The following is an 18,449-nucleotide window of genomic DNA, read 5'->3' as shown; positions in this document are numbered from 1 at the left end:
CACGGACTGGCTCCTCACTGGATCGCAGTCCACCTCCTTTAGTCGGAGCTGGCTCCCCGCCGGATGGCAGTCCACCCCTCCTATCAGGGGCTGGCACGTCCCTGAAACTTCGGCGAAACGGGGGCTGGCTCCCTGCTGGATGGTACTCCTCCAGAGCTTCGGCGATACGGGTGCTGGTTCCCCGCTGGATGGTACGCCTCAGCACGCCTCTGAAACCTCGGAAGAACGGGGGCTGAATCCCCGCTGGATGGTACGCCCCTGGAGCTTCGGCGGCACAGGGGCTGGAACCCCGCTGGATGGTACTCCTCAGCACGCCTCTGGAATCTCGGAAGAACGGGGGCTGGATCCCCGCTGGATAGTACGCCTCAGGAGCTTCGGCGGGACAGGGGCTGGTTCCCTGCTGGATGGTACTCCTCCAGAGCTTCGGCGATACGGGTGCTGGTTCCCCGCTGGATGGTACGCCTCAGCACACCTCTGGAACCTCGGAAGAACGGGGGCTGAATCCCCGCTGGATGGTACGCCCCTGGAGCTTCGGCGGCACAGGGGCTGGAACCCCGCTGGATGGTACGCCTCAGCACGCCTCTAGAACCTCGGAAGAACGGGGGCTGGATACCCGCTGGATGGTACGCCTCAGCACGACTCTGGAACCTCGGAAGAACGGGGGCTGGATCCCCGCTGGATGGTACGCCTCAGGAGCTTCGGCGGGACAGGGGCTGGTTCCCTGCTGGATGGCAGTCCACCTCTACCAGTCAGGGCCAGCTCGCCTCTGGAACCTCGAAAGAACGAGGGCTGGATCTCCGCTGGATGGTACGCCTCTGGAGTATTTCGGCGAGATGAGGGCTGGCACCTGCTGAATGGCAGTCAACTTTTCTTCAAGTACTATAACAGAGAAAACACGAATGTAAGCTAAAAGACAAAAAATACGCAGTTAGAGACTGTTCAGCCAAGGCCCGTCTCTTTTAAGTATATGCCAAAAAATATCAAAGTGTAGCCCGTTATTAATAATTAAGCTGATAAGAACAGATACTACACTTTGATCTTAGCCAAAAGGCCGAGAAGCGATGGGTTTCATTTTTTTTTTTTTTTTTTTTTTTTTTTTTTTCGAAGTCAGGACTTTTCATGTCCAGCATATTGTATTTTTGAACTGGGATGTGGGTTTTTTACATAGTGAATATGTACAGGAACATTGATAATTACACTTTTTCATTAGTGTTTCCTGCTACTGTCGCAGGAGACAGGTCGTGGGTATGTGCCCAACATATACAACTAACAACAACAACACATACAAGATATACAAGAATTAATCAAGATAATTTTCATGAAATTTGATTACAAGCACAAGTGCACAGAGTATACAGTTGTTAAAAAAAAAAAACCATGTGAAGTGATTTCTTAGGTTCCCTAGGATCTGAGTGTGGTTCACTGTGTCATGGTCGAGGTAGAGGGACCTTACGCCGTCGGGGGCGGAGTGTCCCGATGGAGTTTATTAGGGGATTGGTATGGGCTCGAACCTTGGCCCATATACGTTGTTTGGCGATTTGGAGCGTCTCCTCTATCATTGGGTATTGCAGATCATCATGAATCTGGGTGATACGGGTGTCCATGGGGTAGGACCCAATCATGCGTAGCGCTCTGTTCTGCACAATCTGGATCTTGTTGTGGTGGGTCTGTGCCATCTGGGTCCATACCGGGCTGGCATAGAGTAGAATCGGCCGAACCATCGAAGTGAACACATGGAGGCGCGTGGCAAAAGGAAGAGTGTGCGCACGTAGCAGTGGAGATAGGTAGCCAAGACGCATGCGTGCGCGCTTACAGGCCGCATCTGTGTGAGGTCCAAATTTCAGTCGTCTGTCCAGGAGGACACCCAGATATTTCACTTGATCACGATGAGGCACTCGGCGTCTGAAGAGGGTGACTCGAGCTCGTTCTGGTACGGGGCCCAAGCCGAAGACCGTAACAAAGCTCTTCTCCGGGTTTATCCTGATCTTCCATTTTGTGGCCCATTTCTCAAAACGGGTGGTGTACTTCTTCAGTTTGTCTTCGCAGTTTTCAAGACGTTTGTCCCAGACAAATACTGCCGTATCGTCGGCATACGTGGCTAGCATGCCTGTTTCAGGTGGTGGAATGTCAGCTGCGTAGAGTGCAAACAGAAGAGGGGAAAGCACTGCACCTTGCGGAACGCCGGCCAGAATGGGGCGCGAAGATGACTGGTGGCCGTTAATCGTGGTAACAAAACTTCTCCCGAAGAGGAAACTGGACAAGATCTGACAGTATGTGGTCGGAATGTGCATTCGGTGGAGTTTGTACAAAAGCCCGTGGAGCCACACACTGTCAAAGGCCTTTTGCACGTCCATGAAGAGACCTAGTACTTTCTGTCTGCGGTCGAGTTTGACCGCCACTGTATCCACCACACGTAACAGTTGTTCCGTTGTACCGTGATGTAACCGGAAGCCAAATTGGTGGTCAGGTAACAGGTGATGAAGGTCGCAAAAGTGTGCCAGTCTGGTTCGAAGTACTCGTTCGAACGTCTTCCCCACATGGGTCAGGAGGCTGATTGGTCTATAGTTGTTCAGTTCTTGCGGGTTTTTACCCGGTTTAGGAATGGCGATTACCTTTGCTAGTTTCCAGTCTCGTGGGAAGTAACCAAGGCGAAGCATGTTTGTGAAGAGTTTGGCTAAGAACACGTAGCCTTTTCTTGTCAGGTGTTTGAGCGCTTCTGCAGGAACACGATCGATGCCTGGGGCCGAGCGAGATTTCAGCAGACGAGTCGTTGCATACACTTCTCGGGGGGTGACATGAGGCACGTCGAGACCGAGTGGCATGCGTTTTAGGGAGTGTAGTCCCTCAGTTACCAAACGTGTTGTGGAGGCATCCCGCAAGTCACTGTTGGGGGTGAAACTCTGGGCGAAGTGGTCAGCCATCAATTCGGCCTGCTCCTGAGGATCAAGGACTGGACCATGTTGTGTGGTGATTGCGGAAAGAGGCGCTTTATCCTTGCTGGTCAGCGATCGCGTCAGCTTCCAAAAGGAAGGATCCATTGGTGAAAGGTTGCGAAGTTTGTTGTCCCATCTTGCAACACGATCCCGAAGAAGGAATTGGTGAAGATGCCTTCCTATGAGGGTCCATTCCGCATAATGTGGCAAGTATTGAGTTCTCTGCCATCTTCGGCGCGCCCATCGTGTTAATTTCAGCAGGATGAAGAGCACCGGGGATGCTGTCGTGGCCACAGGGTCAGGCTTCGTTCGGGTGTTTCTCTTCCAGGCGTCTACCAGTACGTTGGAAAAATGGAAAATAGCCATGTCGATCTGCCGAGGGGATCGCAGTGGGATACTGAGGTCGAGTTGGTGATGTGTTTCTCGACGGAAGTTGTTCCAGTCAGTGATGTGTTCCTGGAGGGGACGGAATCGCTGGCAATAAACTCCCTGTGCGATGGAAGCAAAGACTGGCAGGTGGTCGGAAAGAAGATCTGTTTCCACGTAGGGTGTGGTGCTGTAACCGACTCCTTTCGTAAGGACGACATCTAAGACATCTGGTTGACCACGTCCTCTTGGGTAGAAGGTGGGGTCAAGTGGAGCGCTGATGGAAAACTCCGTTTGCGGAAGAAGAGCATAAAGTCTGTTTCCAGCTGGGTTAGCCACTCTGCTGTTCCAGGAAGTATGTTTGGCATTGATGTCGCCCCCGATCACTACGTGTTGGCCAAGGGTCTCTAGTTGCAAGATGTCCTCTTCGTGGAAGGGCACCCGCGGTGAACGGTAGGCTGCGACAAGGATGAGGTCGGAGGTTTTGGTTTTGAGTTGAATGGCCAGGACTTCGAGGGAGGTCATCACAGGGGTGGCTATTTGCGCGGCTGGAATGCCCTTGCGCAGCAGTATCATTAATCCACCTTTCTGTTGTCCTTGACGATCTAGGCGAAAAATTCTGTAATGAGGGAGTCTCCAATCCAGATGAGGCTTGAGGTGTGTTTCATTGATCAGTGCTGCGGTGATGTTCTTGGAGTTAAGTAGTTGACTAAATTCCTGGGTTTGGTTTTTTATCCCGTCAGCGTTGAAGATGAGCAGGTTCATTTGAGTAAGGTACGATTGTCTATTGAAAGCAGCCATCTTCTTGCATTTCGATCAATGTTTGGATGACTGCCGTGATCATATTCATACCAGTCGAAGCCTGACTAAGTTTTTGCAGACCCCTCTTAATATGTGTCCAGATTTTGGAGAGGTTCCATTTGGACATTGTGTCGAGGAAGGAGGTGAAGTCTTGATTGGAGGCAGCTTCTTCTTCTCGTCGTTTGTTAGTTTGGCCTCGTAACGCAGCTTGTGCCCTCCCTGCATAGGATTGCGGCTGCGATCTTGTGATAGGTGCAGCAGGAATCTGAGCAGGGCGAGCTGCGGCGGAGGTCGAGGTGCTTGGAGTGGGTTGAGAAGGTGTGGGTTGACGATTTCGCTGTCTATATTGTTCCATGTCTATGAACACTTTGCATCCACGGAAATTGGCGGGATGGTCTCCATTACAGTTGACGCACTTTGCAGGTCGTTTGCGGTCTTTTTTGGAGCACTCGGCAGTTGGATGATTCATCGCGCACTTCACACATCTGGGGGTGGCGTTGCAAGAGGATGCGGTATGCCCGAGCCGTTGGCAACGGTAACATTGAATGATGGAAGGTTGTTGATAAGGTGCGATGTGTACGTGATAGTACGATATGAACTCTACTTTATATACACTTGATGAGTTCGGGCCCCTATGGAGAGAGGCTAGAAATAGCGGCATTCGCTTCCGCGAATTTGTCTTGGCGTCATATTTGTACATCTGCTTGACAGATTCAACATCAAAGTTCTGTTCACGAAGGGACTGCACAATCGTCTCACAGCTGTAATCGATGGGTAGGTTGTAAAGTACCACTTTCAGCGGCCGATTTTGCCGTTGAGGGGCAATTGCAAATTCGATTTGTTTTTCTCGCATGTAAGCAGTAAGTTTGTCAAAGTCTGTTTTACAGCGACACTGGATTCGAATGTTGTTCATGGTGATGCGAACTCGTAGCGGGTGAATGCCGGTGCGAGCAACGGCATCACCTACGAATCTATTTGCTTCTGCCTGGTTATAGACGAAGATAGGTGGAACCCGAATCCCTGGGGTGGCGGGCGGTAGGTCCAGGTCGTCGGGTTCGACCTGCATGTTGTCATCGTGAAGGTTGTCCTTATCGGGTGCTTGGATGGTGGAATTGGATAATCCTTCGAACATGTTTGAAGTCTGGACGGTGAATGCCGGTGGTAAGACTGAATCTTCGTTCCCGGCAAATTTGTGCTGCACGAGCTGGTATCCTTCTGCGTCGTATTCCGGTCTGGTTCGCTTGTTAGGCCGAGATGAATTTTCCTTGATGTCCTTCCCTTCGAGGGAAGAAGCAAGTGGAGTCCCTTGTGGCTTGTCCCGCTTGGTGGGGTTGTTCTTGGTTCGAACAGTTGATCTCTGCTGCTGTGGTGGAGGAGCAGACAGGCAGTGTGATAATTGGGGTTGTTCATCAATGATGAGCTTGTATGCAGATCTCGAGTCATGATCTTGGTGTTGTGCATCTGGAACCATGGCGGCCCAATCTGAAGTTCGGACGAATCCTGGTGGATGCGTTCTCGAAGGGCAGCTGTTAGCGGCCCGTCCTGAGGTACTTGCAGCGTCTGACGTCTGGCTGGAGGTGCTTCCGCGGCTGGAGTGCCGCGATCTGGATCTGTCGCTGTTCCGATCAATCGATGACATCGCGGGCGCGTGCTGCGCAGGCGCGAGCGGTGAGTGACCAAGGTTTAGTTGTGCACCGTGAGGTATCCACCTTGGGAACGATTGCTCTGAGGGGGTTTCATTGCAAAAAGTGTCAAAATGAACGTGAACAACAGCTTACCTGGCCGTGGGAGTCACAGTTCCGTTGACCCTGCAGATTTATCACAAGATTTCTGATCACAAGTGAACATGTATTTAAACGCAGCCCAGAAGGACACATTTAATTGATATGTGAGATTTGTCGATATGCACCACAATTTGTCAGGGTGAGGAAAGGAAGTGATCTGGAGTGACACTTTTTGAGGGCCAGGTACTTATACCAATGGCTAGCAAACAGGTTCCGTTTCCGGTGCTCTGAGAAATTCCCTCGCGCAGCGTGGATTTTCCCGCACTGGCGCACGATCGTAGAGTCGTCACTGGTTTCCCGCCATTGGACGCCCAAGCTGCTAATATTTCTGGATTGCAGTAAATAGAATGAAATGCGCCCATCGGGGAATGTAGGTAGCATTGGCCCAACTTGACTCTCGTTTCGCAGTGTACAACGTTTCCACTCAAAAGCAACGCATGTGGGTTTACGGAATACCTTTTCATATAAGTGTGTATTGCAGAAATAGAAAAGAGGCCACATAAGGAGGAAAACGTGTAAAATTGCAGAAGTGGATACATTTCGCGAAACGAAATTGTTCCACCAAAAGGTGCCCGTTGCACACACCGCGAATGCCTCGGTACGGGTTTAAACGAACGGGAGACAAGCTGTGACGCTGTATTGAGCGTTGCGAATGGTTGTGGAGAAAAGTGATATGAAAGAAAGATAGGCACACAGAGGGCAATTTGAGGTGTGCATGTGTGAATCGCCTTACCTAAAGTGACAAATGAACATTGCAAATTACCTAGAGAAATCGAGGATATGGTTCATGTGTGGGCGAGCCTCTGTGCTGGAGTGGTCAGTGTTAAGCGTTACGAAGAGAGGGAAGTTGTAAATATAGAAAATGTTCCATCCTGCCATCCATCGTCGCGATTATCCGAAATTGTAGTAACGCGACGTAAAGGGAAGTGAAAGAAGTAGAATAAGCTTTTCAATGGAAATGTCGCATGTTCTGTAGGCAACTAAATATCCGATGTATTAACATTGCACAAATCCAAAATATGAAACACATTTTTGGGTAAATCGTTTTTTTTTTTTTTTTTTTTGCATTCGATAAGGTCTGCCGTTCCCGACTGTACTGCAATGCCGGGCCGACAGGTGGTGAGGGTGTGGCAAGCCACGACCGCCTCACCTGTTTCCAAAAATCAGTTTAATATACTGGACCTGCAATGCAGGTCGTATCAGATATTAAGCTGATAAGAACAGATAAAAAAACTTTATTACAGAAAATGCTGAACGAAGTTCAGAATATACAGCTCACCTATTTTAAAATGAGATTTCAAGTTGCACAGCCTTAGCTGGCAGTATAGACATAATATTAGGACAGAGTTATAAAATCCAATCAAAATCAGGTATTGTAAAATACAAATCAATTATTGAATTAGAAGATCAAGTTCAAGTTCATTAACTACGTCATCAATTCATAACATATCCAGTATAACCAATATGAGTATCGCTAAATATTCATAAACCATTTGAGTTTATGCCTCATACGCTTAAATAGTTCAAATTTAACATATGAACATTAACCCCACTACAACTAGGAGTTAAATTTGTCAATCTTCAAAGATGACAACGTATGCTATACTAAATAATCTCATAAGATACAACCATAAAATAAGCAAGCGAGACTTCAACCTTAGATCAAATATTCAAAAACACTAAAGGCAAGTTAAAACCAATAAGATTTAGCAATTGCATAAGTGTACAGCATTAGATATATCGTTGCGGGACCATATACATAACAAATTGGCCGTATGATAACCATAAGAGTCATGTGTCAGGTGAATATATTTCTAAAAAATTAATCCAGAATATTAAGTAACGTATAATCACGATAATAACTCTACTTAGTTTGACATACAATAATTACAGAGCCATTAGTAAATGACTATCCTCCATCCTATGATATAGGATCACTCAATTTAAAATACAATAATCATACGACTGTTCATCATAAAGGCAGTTTACATCATTAAATAAAGTAAATTTGCATTCATTGCATACAATTCATTTGTAACACAATAAGTGGAAATTCACAAGTAGATAATAAACTCAAAGACACCGAAAAACAAATAAAATACAATATGATTTGCAGTTGCATAGACTTTGAGCAGAATATAATCCAATAATTAAATGAATATAGTGGCCTTTAACCAAATAAAATTCAATCATGCCATGGACATATAATAATATACAAACGTTAAATTATAATTAAAATTATATAAAAGTTATAGGTCCACTACTTGAAATATTCAAACAACCCTTAATCAGTAAGGCCGCTTACAATATTTAAAATATAGCTAATTTACATTTATTAGCATATAATTCATTAATAACCGATTGGCCAAGATAAAACAAAAGGCTAACATTAATATCCTACAGGGCCAGTCCAATATTACAGCTTCCCGGTAACATGCTCGGTAGGATATAGGTCATATCAGGTTTAAGACTGGTAAAGTCAATCTACTACTACTTACACAAAACAAGTCACCAGTTAATGAAATCGTCAGTAATTATACTTCAAGAGTTCAACAGGTAGGAAGGTAAAATCTTAGTACTGTCTAGCCCCTGTTATATGCTCAATAAAAATATCCCTGGACCATTTAATAGTGTCGCTCACAATAAGCCTCTTCATTAGGCCTGAGTATCGATCACTAATGCCCAATGCTCTAATAATACTATCGTTGGCCGGGTCCCATGTTCCAAGGGCTCCAACAACTAGAGCATCACATGTGACCCGCCACCCTTTTGCAATAAGTTGGTCAGCAAGCGATTCGTATTTTAGTTGTTTAAGCATTCGAACAGCTTCAAGAGATTCCTTCCTGTTGTCAAATGGTACAGCTACATCCACAATGTGACACGACTTTTTCTCATTAGAATATGCAACTATGTCAGGCCTTAGTGTGCTATTGCACCCCTCAACTCTTTTATTAATATTAATGATGGAGAATTTGGATGCAATCGCTTTAGCTATACGCTCTTGAATTGCATTGTGGCGCAGCTGCCATGCAGCAGAATGAAGTCTGCAGTGGTTGATCACATGAGGCAAAGTTTCGACAGCGTACCCACATCGCCTACACCTTTTATCTCCTTGTCCGTATCTAGTAGTACCATTTAATTTTACGGTTCCCAGACGAGCCTGGTGTATAAATCTCCAATCTGCAAAGCGGGTATATTTACCCTCCCTAACAAAGTGATTGGAGAAGTAGGAGGCTGAAGAAATGTCCATTACTTTTCCTTGGTCAGGCTTCTTTTTGATTTTAACCAAGTAAAACTCTTGAGCAGCTTTTCTGAGCATTGATTGTAAATAGCCACGTGAAGATTCATCAACAATTATTTTGTTTCCACTAGAGGGACAAGTAAATCTAATCTCCAGGGAATTTCTGTTGTTATTGAACGACCATTCAATGTTGAATTGCTTCTTCAGTAACACAGTTGACTTTCTGCAGTAGGACCAGGTAGAAGAAGTATCACCTCCATCTCTGGAAAACTCCTCATCATTCCTGCCATTCAAGTAATCAGTCAACTCAGACCATGAGGGATCCTTCCTAATTTTCCTTCTTACCACACTCTTCAATTCACCCAATGCCACTCTTTGGACATTCACATCAGGAGTCGTCAGCAATCTATATGCACGGACAATGCCCGAAATATCAACCAGTTCACTCAGGGGCAGAATGCCAGCACCACCCTTATCCGTGGACATAAAAACTATTTCGGGACTAGCCCGAGCTGGCAAGTTAAGCCACTTCTTAACCAGTCGCTTCAAAGCCGAGTCAATTTCTCTGAAGTTCTTTTTCATTATAAGTGAACCCCTAAGAGAATGCTGAAAGCGAGGCAAAATGAAGGACCTTATTGCATCAATTTTTTGCCACGGGGCAAGAAGACTAACATCTATTTTCTGCAGGTCTTCCGTGGCTTTAATTAGGGTTTCATCCGGACTTGAATTTGATTTGAAACCTGCCGGGATTCCCAAATAGCAATATATTTCCCCCTCCTTCAGAACCCTCATAGGGTTACCTCCAAGGAGAAAAGTAGAACCCTCTACTCTTCTTTTACCTTTACAGTTGACATGTAAAGATGCGCATTTTGGAGGTTTAAACTTCAAACCGATGGAATCAGCTGTTTTATGAGCTACGGTTAGCAATTCCTGCATCAAAGCGGATGATTTAGCAATGACGACTAGGTCGTCGGCATATGCTAAACATGAGTATGAATCACCAAGAAGTTTGTAGCCATGAGAGTCACTAACAGAAGTTAACTGACTAATAATAGACTCCATAGCGATATTAAAAAGGACAGGGCTAAGAGGACAGCCCTGTTTAACCCCAGCAGAGATTGGAATGTCCTTGGTATACCCAGTACTACTTCTAATTCGAGTGGTAGAATTAGAGTACATATCCTTAATGATAGTTAAGATACGATCAGGAAAACCAAATTTACGTAGGCTATCTAGGATGTGCTTATGAGGGACCGAGTTAAAGGCATTCGCCAAGTCGAGCCAAGCTACCACCACCTCTTTGTTATTTCTCCGTGCGTCATTGATAGCAGCCTGTATAATGAAGTTATGCTCAACACATCCCTCATAAGGCCGAAACCCTTTCTGAACACCTGAGAGAATTTCATTCCTTTCACAGAATTGAGAAATTCGATCTGAAATGACACCAGCATAAAGTTTCGAAATGGTGTTGCCAAGTGTAATCGGACGCCAATTATCCAAGATCTGCTTATCACCCTTTTTGTAAACTAATACCGTGTTTGATTTCTTCCAGCTGGCAGGAATACGATTCGCGTTCAGACATCTATTAAAGATGTATGTCAGTACAATACAGCCCGAATCATACTTCTTCAGAGCAGCATAAGAAACCCCATCAGGCCCAGGACTGGTATTTGCAGTTTTACCAAGTCTTTTTCTAACTTCATCGCAAGTAATTGGTCTGAGAGACATGTCATTGTTATCGTCACACACTTCCTCACCCTCGTCAGACGGCTCATTACCTTCTTCTGAGTTTAAATTATCAGGTAAGTCCAGATTAACCATCCTTTTACTTTTAAAGAGATCTTCAAAGTGCTTCTGAATCTCGGCAGCTTCAACCTCACAATATTGTGAGGATTGATTTAGGATGGAGTTAACCGCTTTCTTTTTGTTCACTCTAAATAATTTTTGTATTTTGGAAGCCTTCTGAGCATCAAATCTAGGGCCATTATTACGCCGATTAAACCTTCCGTCTCTAATGTTGGATCTTTGGGCAGAAGGATTAGCTCTCGGGTGTACATAGCTGGTATGAGTAGACCTACTGCTGTTGTTATTATTTTGAGGCTGATTAATTTCATTTGACTTGGGTTTCATAGCCAATATAAGACCATCGACAGTCACCTCAAAGTCTTCAAAATCAACAGCCTCTCTCAGCAATGTCAACCAATGGGATTGGAAGTTGGTTAGCTTTATTTCATTGTCATTCCTTATGTCAGCTGGTCGGTCAATTAAAGGGGCAGATTCCGGAGCAGCAATAAATTCATCAAGGATTATGTATTCCTCTCCGTCAACGACCATAATTTCCCCCTGTAAAGTCTGATCAATAGCAGTGGCCTGTGAAGAATTAGCTAGAGGGGAGAGAGAGAGGTTCAAATCCATATCAAGCGCCCTCTCGGAACACTGATTAGAGCCCAAATTATTACTAGATGAGACCCGGTTGGTCACAACATCCAACTCTATATCAATCAAACCGGTCTCTTCAACAGTATAAGTCTGAACACCAGAGGCATTAAAGGGAGACACATTGTTAGAGTCATCAGGATAAACATTATCCGTACTAGAACCAAATGTTTCATTTATAATCCTGAACTTTTCACCATTGACCCTAACTCCACTACTCGTGGTTTCTACATTATGATCGTTATAAGTGACTTGCCTCAATTCTGATGGGTTGGGGTCCGACTGGATGATGGGTCCCTCTAGAGAGTCAGAGAGGCAGCCATCCAGCTGATCCATATCATGCGCCCTCTCGGAGCACTGATTAGAGCCCAAATTATTACTAGATGAAACCCAGTTGGTCACAACATCCAACTCTAAATCAATCAAACCGGTCTCTTCAACAGTGTAAGTCTGAGCACCTGGGGCATTAAAGGGAGGCACATTGTTAGAGTCATCAGGATAAACATAATCCGTACTAGAACCAAATGTTTCATTTATAATCCTGAAATTTTCACCATTGACCCTAACTCCGCTACTCGTGGTTTCTACATCATGGTCGTTATAAGTGACTTGCCTCAATTCTGGTGGGTTGGGGTCCGACTGGATGATGGGTCCCTCTAGAGAGTCCGAAAGGTAGCCATCCAGCTGAGCATCACTGATGTCCTGGGCTTCTGGGATGGTCACCAGTTTACTAGAGTCCAGAGGACGACTCCACAACGCAATATCTTTGCTATTGCCTTCGATCCCGGTAACTTGAATTGGGATAGGGGTAGAGGTGGCAACAACTAAATTCTCCTTGTCAAGCAAATGAGTATCAGACGGGTTATCGTCATCGTCATTAACAGTCAAGAACTCGTTATTGTCCTCAAACAGTAAGCTTCCGTTGATCATCCCTACATAGCTTTTATTACCCGTAATGCTTAAAGTATCATTAATAGTCACATTATTCTCGACTACCAAATCTTCAACTACACCTAGGGGACTATCACTAACACACTCTTCACATGAGCTTTTACAGACCTTAAAGTGTGATTTTCCTTGTTTTAATAAGTCAAATAGTAACCCACATTTCGAACATTTAAAGGTCAGCAAAGTACCTTTATGGTATTTTTTGACATGTTTATATAGGTCATTGTGAGTTTTATATTCACCGAAGGTACCCCTTTTGGCAGAGCCACTAGCAATATTAGTAAAGCATTTGGTGCATTTAAATGTAGAAGGAAGAGGAATTTCAAGAATCACACTATCCTCTTCCATTGTTGATCGACACGAGCTAACAGACATATTAGAACAACAAAATAAGAATATTATAGTTCTTAGTTATAAACGATAACTATACCCGCTCTTAAAGATGGGATCTTCATCATCGGTCCGGTCCAGTCCGCCATTAAGTCCCGCTGCAGTCTTCAAGGTAACAGAGGCCAAATCTCTTGACAGGGCAAGTTCACTGCTGGAAGCGGCCTTCGCTGGTATGCCCCAGACCTAGGCAACACACCCCAGAATGACACGGACTGGCTCCTCACTGGATCGCAGTCCACCTCCTATGGTCGGAGCTGGCTCCCCGCCGGATGGCAGTCCACCCCTCCTATCAGGGGCTGGCACGTCCCTGAAACTTCGGCGAAACGGGGGCTGGCTCCCTGCTGGATGGTACTCCTCCAGAGCTTCGGCGATACGGGTGCTGGTTCCCCGCTGGATGGTACGCCTCAGCACGCCTCTGAAACCTCGGAAGAACGGGGGCTGAATCCCCGCTGGATGGAACGCCCCTGGAGCTTCGGCGGCACAGGGGCTGGAACCCCGCTGGATGGTACTCCTCAGCACGCCTCTGGAATCTCGGAAGAACGGGGGCTGGATCCCCGCTGGATGGTACGCCTCAGGAGCTTCGGCGGGACAGGGGCTGGTTCCCTGCTGGATGGTACTCCTCCAGAGCTTCGGCGATACGGGTGCTGGTTCCCCGCTGGATGGTACGCCTCAGCACACCTCTGGAACCTCGGAAGAACGGGGGCTGAATCCCCGCTGGATGGTACGCCCCTGGAGCTTCGGCGGCACAGGGGCTGGAACCCCGCTGGATGGTACGCCTCAGCACGCCTCTGGAACCTCGGAAGAACGGGGGCTGGATACCCGCTGGATGGTACGCCTCAGCACGCCTCTGGAACCTCGGAAGAACGGGGGCTGGATCCCCGCTGGATGGTACGCCTCAGGAGCTTCGGCGGGACAGGGGCTGGTTCCCTGCTGGATGGCAGTCCACCTCTACCAGTCAGGGCCAGCTCGCCTCTGGAACCTCGGAAGAACGGGGGCTGGATCTCCGCTGGATGGTACGCCTCTGGAGTATTTCGGCGAGATGAGGGCTGGCACCTGCTGAATGGCAGTCAACTTTTCTTCAAGTACTATAACAGAGAAAACACGAATATAAGCTAAAAGACAAAAAATACGCAGTTAGAGACTGTTCAGCCAAGGCCCGTCTCTTTTAAGTATATGCCAAAAAATATCAAAGTGTAGCCCGTTATTAATAATTAAGCTGATAAGAACAGATACTACACTTTGATCTTAGCCAAAAGGCCGAGAAGCGATGGGTTTCATTGCAAAAAGTGTCAAAATGAACGTGAACAACAGCTTACCTGGCCGTGGGAGTCACAGTTCCGTTGACCCTGCAGATTTATCACAAGATTTCTGATCACAAGTGAACATGTATTTAAACGCAGCCCAGAAGGACACATTTAATTGATATGTGAGATTTGTCGATATGCACCACAATTTGTCAGGGTGAGGAAAGGAAGTGATCTGGAGTGACACTTTTTGAGGGCCAGGTACTTATACCAATGGCTAGCAAACAGGTTCCGTTTCCGGTGCTCTGAGAAATTCCCTCGCGCAGCGTGGATTTTCCCGCACTGGCGCACGATCGTAGAGTCGTCACTGGTTTCCCGCCATTGGACGCCCAAGCTGCTAATATTTCTGGATTGCAGTAAATAGAATGAAATGCGCCCATCGGGGAATGTAGGTAGCATTGGCCCAACTTGACTCTCGTTTCGCAGTGTACAACGTTTCCACTCAAAAGCAACGCATGTGGGTTTACGGAATACCTTTTCATATAAGTGTGTATTGCAGAAATAGAAAAGAGGCCACATAAGGAGGAAAACGTGTAAAATTGCAGAAGTGGATACATTTCGCGAAACGAAATTGTTCCACCAAAAGGTGCCCGTTGCACACACCGCGAATGCCTCGGTACGGGTTTAAACGAACGGGAGACAAGCTGTGACGCTGTATTGAGCGTTGCGAATGGTTGTGGAGAAAAGTGATATGAAAGAAAGATAGGCACACAGAGGGCAATTTGAGGTGTGCATGTGTGAATCGCCTTACCTAAAGTGACAAATGAACATTGCAAATTACCTAGAGAAATCGAGGATATGGTTCATGTGTGGGCGAGCCTCTGTGCTGGAGTGGTCAGTGTTAAGCGTTACGAAGAGAGGGAAGTTGTAAATATAGAAAATGTTCCATCCTGCCATCCATCGTCGCGATTATCCGAAATTGTAGTAACGCGACGTAAAGGGAAGTGAAAGAAGTAGAATAAGCTTTTCAATGGAAATGTCGCATGTTCTGTAGGCAACTAAATATCCGATGTATTAACATTGCACAAATCCAAAATATGAAACACATTTTTGGGTAAATCGTTTTTTTTTTGTTTTTTTTTGCATTCGATAAGGTCTGCCGTTCCCGACTGTACTGCAATGCCGGGCCGACAGGTGGTGAGGGTGTGGCAAGCCACGACCGCCTCACCTGTTTCCAAAAATCAGTTTAATATACTGGACCTGCAATGCAGGTCGTATCAGATATTAAGCTGATAAGAACAGATACTACACTTTGATCTTAGCCAAAAGGCCGAGAAGCGATGGGTTTCATTTTTTTTTTTTTTTTTTTTTTTTTTTTTTTTTTTTTTTTTTTTTTCGAAGTCAGGACTTTTCATGTCCAGCATATTGTTTTTTTTGAACTGGGATGTGGGTTTTTTAATACAGGAACATTGATAATTACACTTACATTAGTGTTTCCTGCTACTGTCGCAGGAGACAGGTCGTGGGTATGTGCCCAACATATACAACTAACAACAACAATACATACAAGATATACAAGAATTAATCAAGATAATTTACATGAAATTTGATTACAAGCACAAGTGGACATAGTATACATTTGTTAAAAAAACCATGTGAAGTGATTACTTAGGTTCCCTAGGATCTGAGTGTGGTTCACTGTGTCATGGTCGAGGTAGAGGTACCTTACGCCGTCGGGGGCGGAGTGTCCCGATGGAGTTTATTAGGGGATTGGTATGGGCTCGAACCTTGGCCCATATACGTTGTTTGGCGATTTGGAGCGTCTCCTCTATCATTGGGTATTGCAGATCATCATGAATCTGGGTGATACGGGTGTCCATGGGGTAGGACCCAATCATGCGTAGCGCTCTGTTCTGCACAATCTGGATCTTGTTGTGGTGGGTCTGTGCCATCTGGGTCCATACCGGGCTGGCATAGAGTAGAATCGGCCGAACCATCGAAGTGAACACATGGAGGCGCGTGGCAAAAGGAAGAGTGTGCGCACGTAGCAGTGGAGATAGGTAGCCAAGACGCATGCGTGCGCGCTTGCAGGCCGCATCTGTGTGAGGTCCAAATTTCAGTCGTCTGTCCAGGAGGACACCCAGATATTTCACTTGATCACGATGAGGCACTCGGCGTCTGAAGAGGGTGACTCGAGCTCGTTCTGGTACGGGGCCCAAGCCGAAGACCGTAACAAAGCTCTTCTCCGGGTTTATCCTGATCTTCCATTTTGTGGCCCATTTCTCAAAACGGGTGGTGTACTTCTTCAGTTTGTCTTCGCAGTTTTCAAGACGTTTGTCCCAGACAAATACTGCCGTATCGTCGGCATACGTGGCTAGCATGCCTGTTTCAGGTGGTGGAATGTCAGCTGCGTAGAGTGCAAACAGAAGAGGGGAAAGCACTGCACCTTGCGGAACGCCGGCCAGAATGGGGCGCGAAGATGACTGGTGGCCGTTAATCGTGGTAACAAAACTTCTCCCGAAGAGGAAACTGGACAAGATCTGACAGTATGTGGTCGGAATGTGCATTCGGTGGAGTTTGTACAAAAGCCCGTGGAGCCACACACTGTCAAAGGCCTTTTGCACGTCCATGAAGAGACCTAGTACTTTCTGTCTGCGGTCGAGTTTGACCGCCACTGTATCCACCACACGTAACAGTTGTTCCGTTGTACCGTGATGTAACCGGAAGCCAAATTGGTGGTCAGGTAACAGGTGATGAAGGTCGCAAAAGTGTGCCAGTCTGGTTCGAAGTACTCGTTCGAACGTCTTCCCCACATGGGTCAGGAGGCTGATTGGTCTATAGTTGTTCAGTTCTTGCGGGTTTTTACCCGGTTTAGGAATGGCGATTACCTTTGCTAGTTTCCAGTCTCGTGGGAAGTAACCAAGGCGAAGCATGTTTGTAAAGAGTTTGGCTAAGAACACGTAGCCTTTTCTTGTCAGGTGTTTGAGCGCTTCTGCAGGAACACGATCGATGCCTGGGGCCGAGCGAGATTTCAGCAGACGAGTCGTTGCATACACTTCTCGGGGGGTGACATGAGGCACGTCGAGACCGAGTGGCATGCGTTTTAGGGAGTGTAGTCCCTCAGTTACCAATCGTGTTGTGGAGGCATCCCGCAAGTCACTGTTGGGGGTGAAACTCTGGGCGAAGTGGTCAGCCATCAATTCGGCCTGCTCCTGAGGATCAAGGACTGGACCATGTTGTGTGGTGATTGCGGAAAGAGGCGCTTTATCCTTGCTGGTCAGCGATCGCGTCAGCTTCCAAAAGGAAGGATCCATTGGTGAAAGGTTGCGAAGTTTGTTGTCCCATCTTGCAACACGATCCCGAAGAAGGAATTGGTGAAGATGCCTTCCTATGAGGGTCCATTCCGCATAATGTGGCAAGTATTGAGTTCTCTGCCATCTTCGGCGCGCCCATCGTGTTAATTTCAGCAGGATGAAGAGCACCGGGGATGCTGTCGTGGCCACAGGGTCAGGCTTCGTGCGGGTGTTTCTCTTCCAGGCGTCTACCAGTACGTTGGAAAAATGGAAAATAGCCATGTCGATCTGCCGAGGGGATCGCAGTGGGATACTGAGGTCGAGTTGGTGATGTGTTTCTCGACGGAAGTTGTTCCAGTCAGTGATGTGTTCCAGGAGGGGACGGAATCGCTGGCAATAAACTCCCTGTGCGATGGAAGCAAAGACTGGCAGGTGGTCGGAAAGAAGATCTGTTTCCACGTAGGGTGTGGTGCTGTAACCGACTCCTTTCGTAAGGACGACATCTAAGACATCTGGTTGACCACGTCCTCTTGGGTAGAAGGTGGGGTCAAGTGGAGCGCTGATGGAAAACTCCGTTTGCGGAAGAAGAGCATAAAGTCTGTTTCCAGCTGGGTTAGCCACTCTGCTGTTCCAGGAAGTATGTTTGGCATTGATGTCGCCCCCTATCACTACGTGTTGGCCAAGGGTCTCTAGTTGCAAGATGTCCTCTTCGTGGAAGGGCACCCGCGGTGAACGGTAGGCTGCGACAAGGATGAGGTCGGAGGTTTTGGTTTTGAGTTGAATGGCCAGGACTTCGAGGGAGGTCATCACAGGGGTGGCTATTTGCGCGGCTGGAATGCCCTTGCGCAGCAGTATCATTAATCCACCTTTCTGTTGTCCTTGACGATCTAGGCGAAAAATTCTGTAATGAGGGAGTCTCCAATCCAGATGAGGCTTGAGGTGTGTTTCATTGATCAGTGCTGCGGTGATGTTCTTGGAGTTAAGTAGTTGACTAAATTCCTGGGTTTGGTTTT

The 18,449-nt window shown here is 46.7% G+C and overlaps 2 non-coding genes and 2 pseudogenes across 2 annotated transcripts; all 4 read right to left on the bottom strand.

Annotated features, from left to right (window-relative positions):
* Positions 1 to 958: 958 nt before the first annotated feature.
* Positions 959 to 1,063, bottom strand: LOC145986097 (U2 spliceosomal RNA; annotated as a pseudogene).
* A 5,892-nt stretch (positions 1,064 to 6,955) lies between these two features.
* LOC145986077 (U2 spliceosomal RNA) lies at positions 6,956 to 7,145 on the bottom strand. The gene has a single exon (XR_014441523.1). It is a non-coding gene; the product is annotated as a U2 spliceosomal RNA (small nuclear RNA).
* A 6,918-nt stretch (positions 7,146 to 14,063) lies between these two features.
* Positions 14,064 to 14,168, bottom strand: LOC145986096 (U2 spliceosomal RNA; annotated as a pseudogene).
* A 1,124-nt stretch (positions 14,169 to 15,292) lies between these two features.
* On the bottom strand, positions 15,293 to 15,485 carry LOC145986067 (U2 spliceosomal RNA). The gene has a single exon (XR_014441513.1). It is a non-coding gene; the product is annotated as a U2 spliceosomal RNA (small nuclear RNA).
* Between the last annotated feature and the right edge of the window lie 2,964 nt (positions 15,486 to 18,449).

The sequence above is a fragment of the Lepisma saccharinum genome, chromosome 3 (assembly GCF_977018435.1).
Source record: "Lepisma saccharinum chromosome 3, izLepSacc3.1, whole genome shotgun sequence".
Lineage (NCBI taxonomy): Eukaryota > Metazoa > Arthropoda > Insecta > Zygentoma > Lepismatidae > Lepisma > Lepisma saccharinum.
This window is presented reverse-complemented; position numbering and strand designations above follow the sequence as displayed.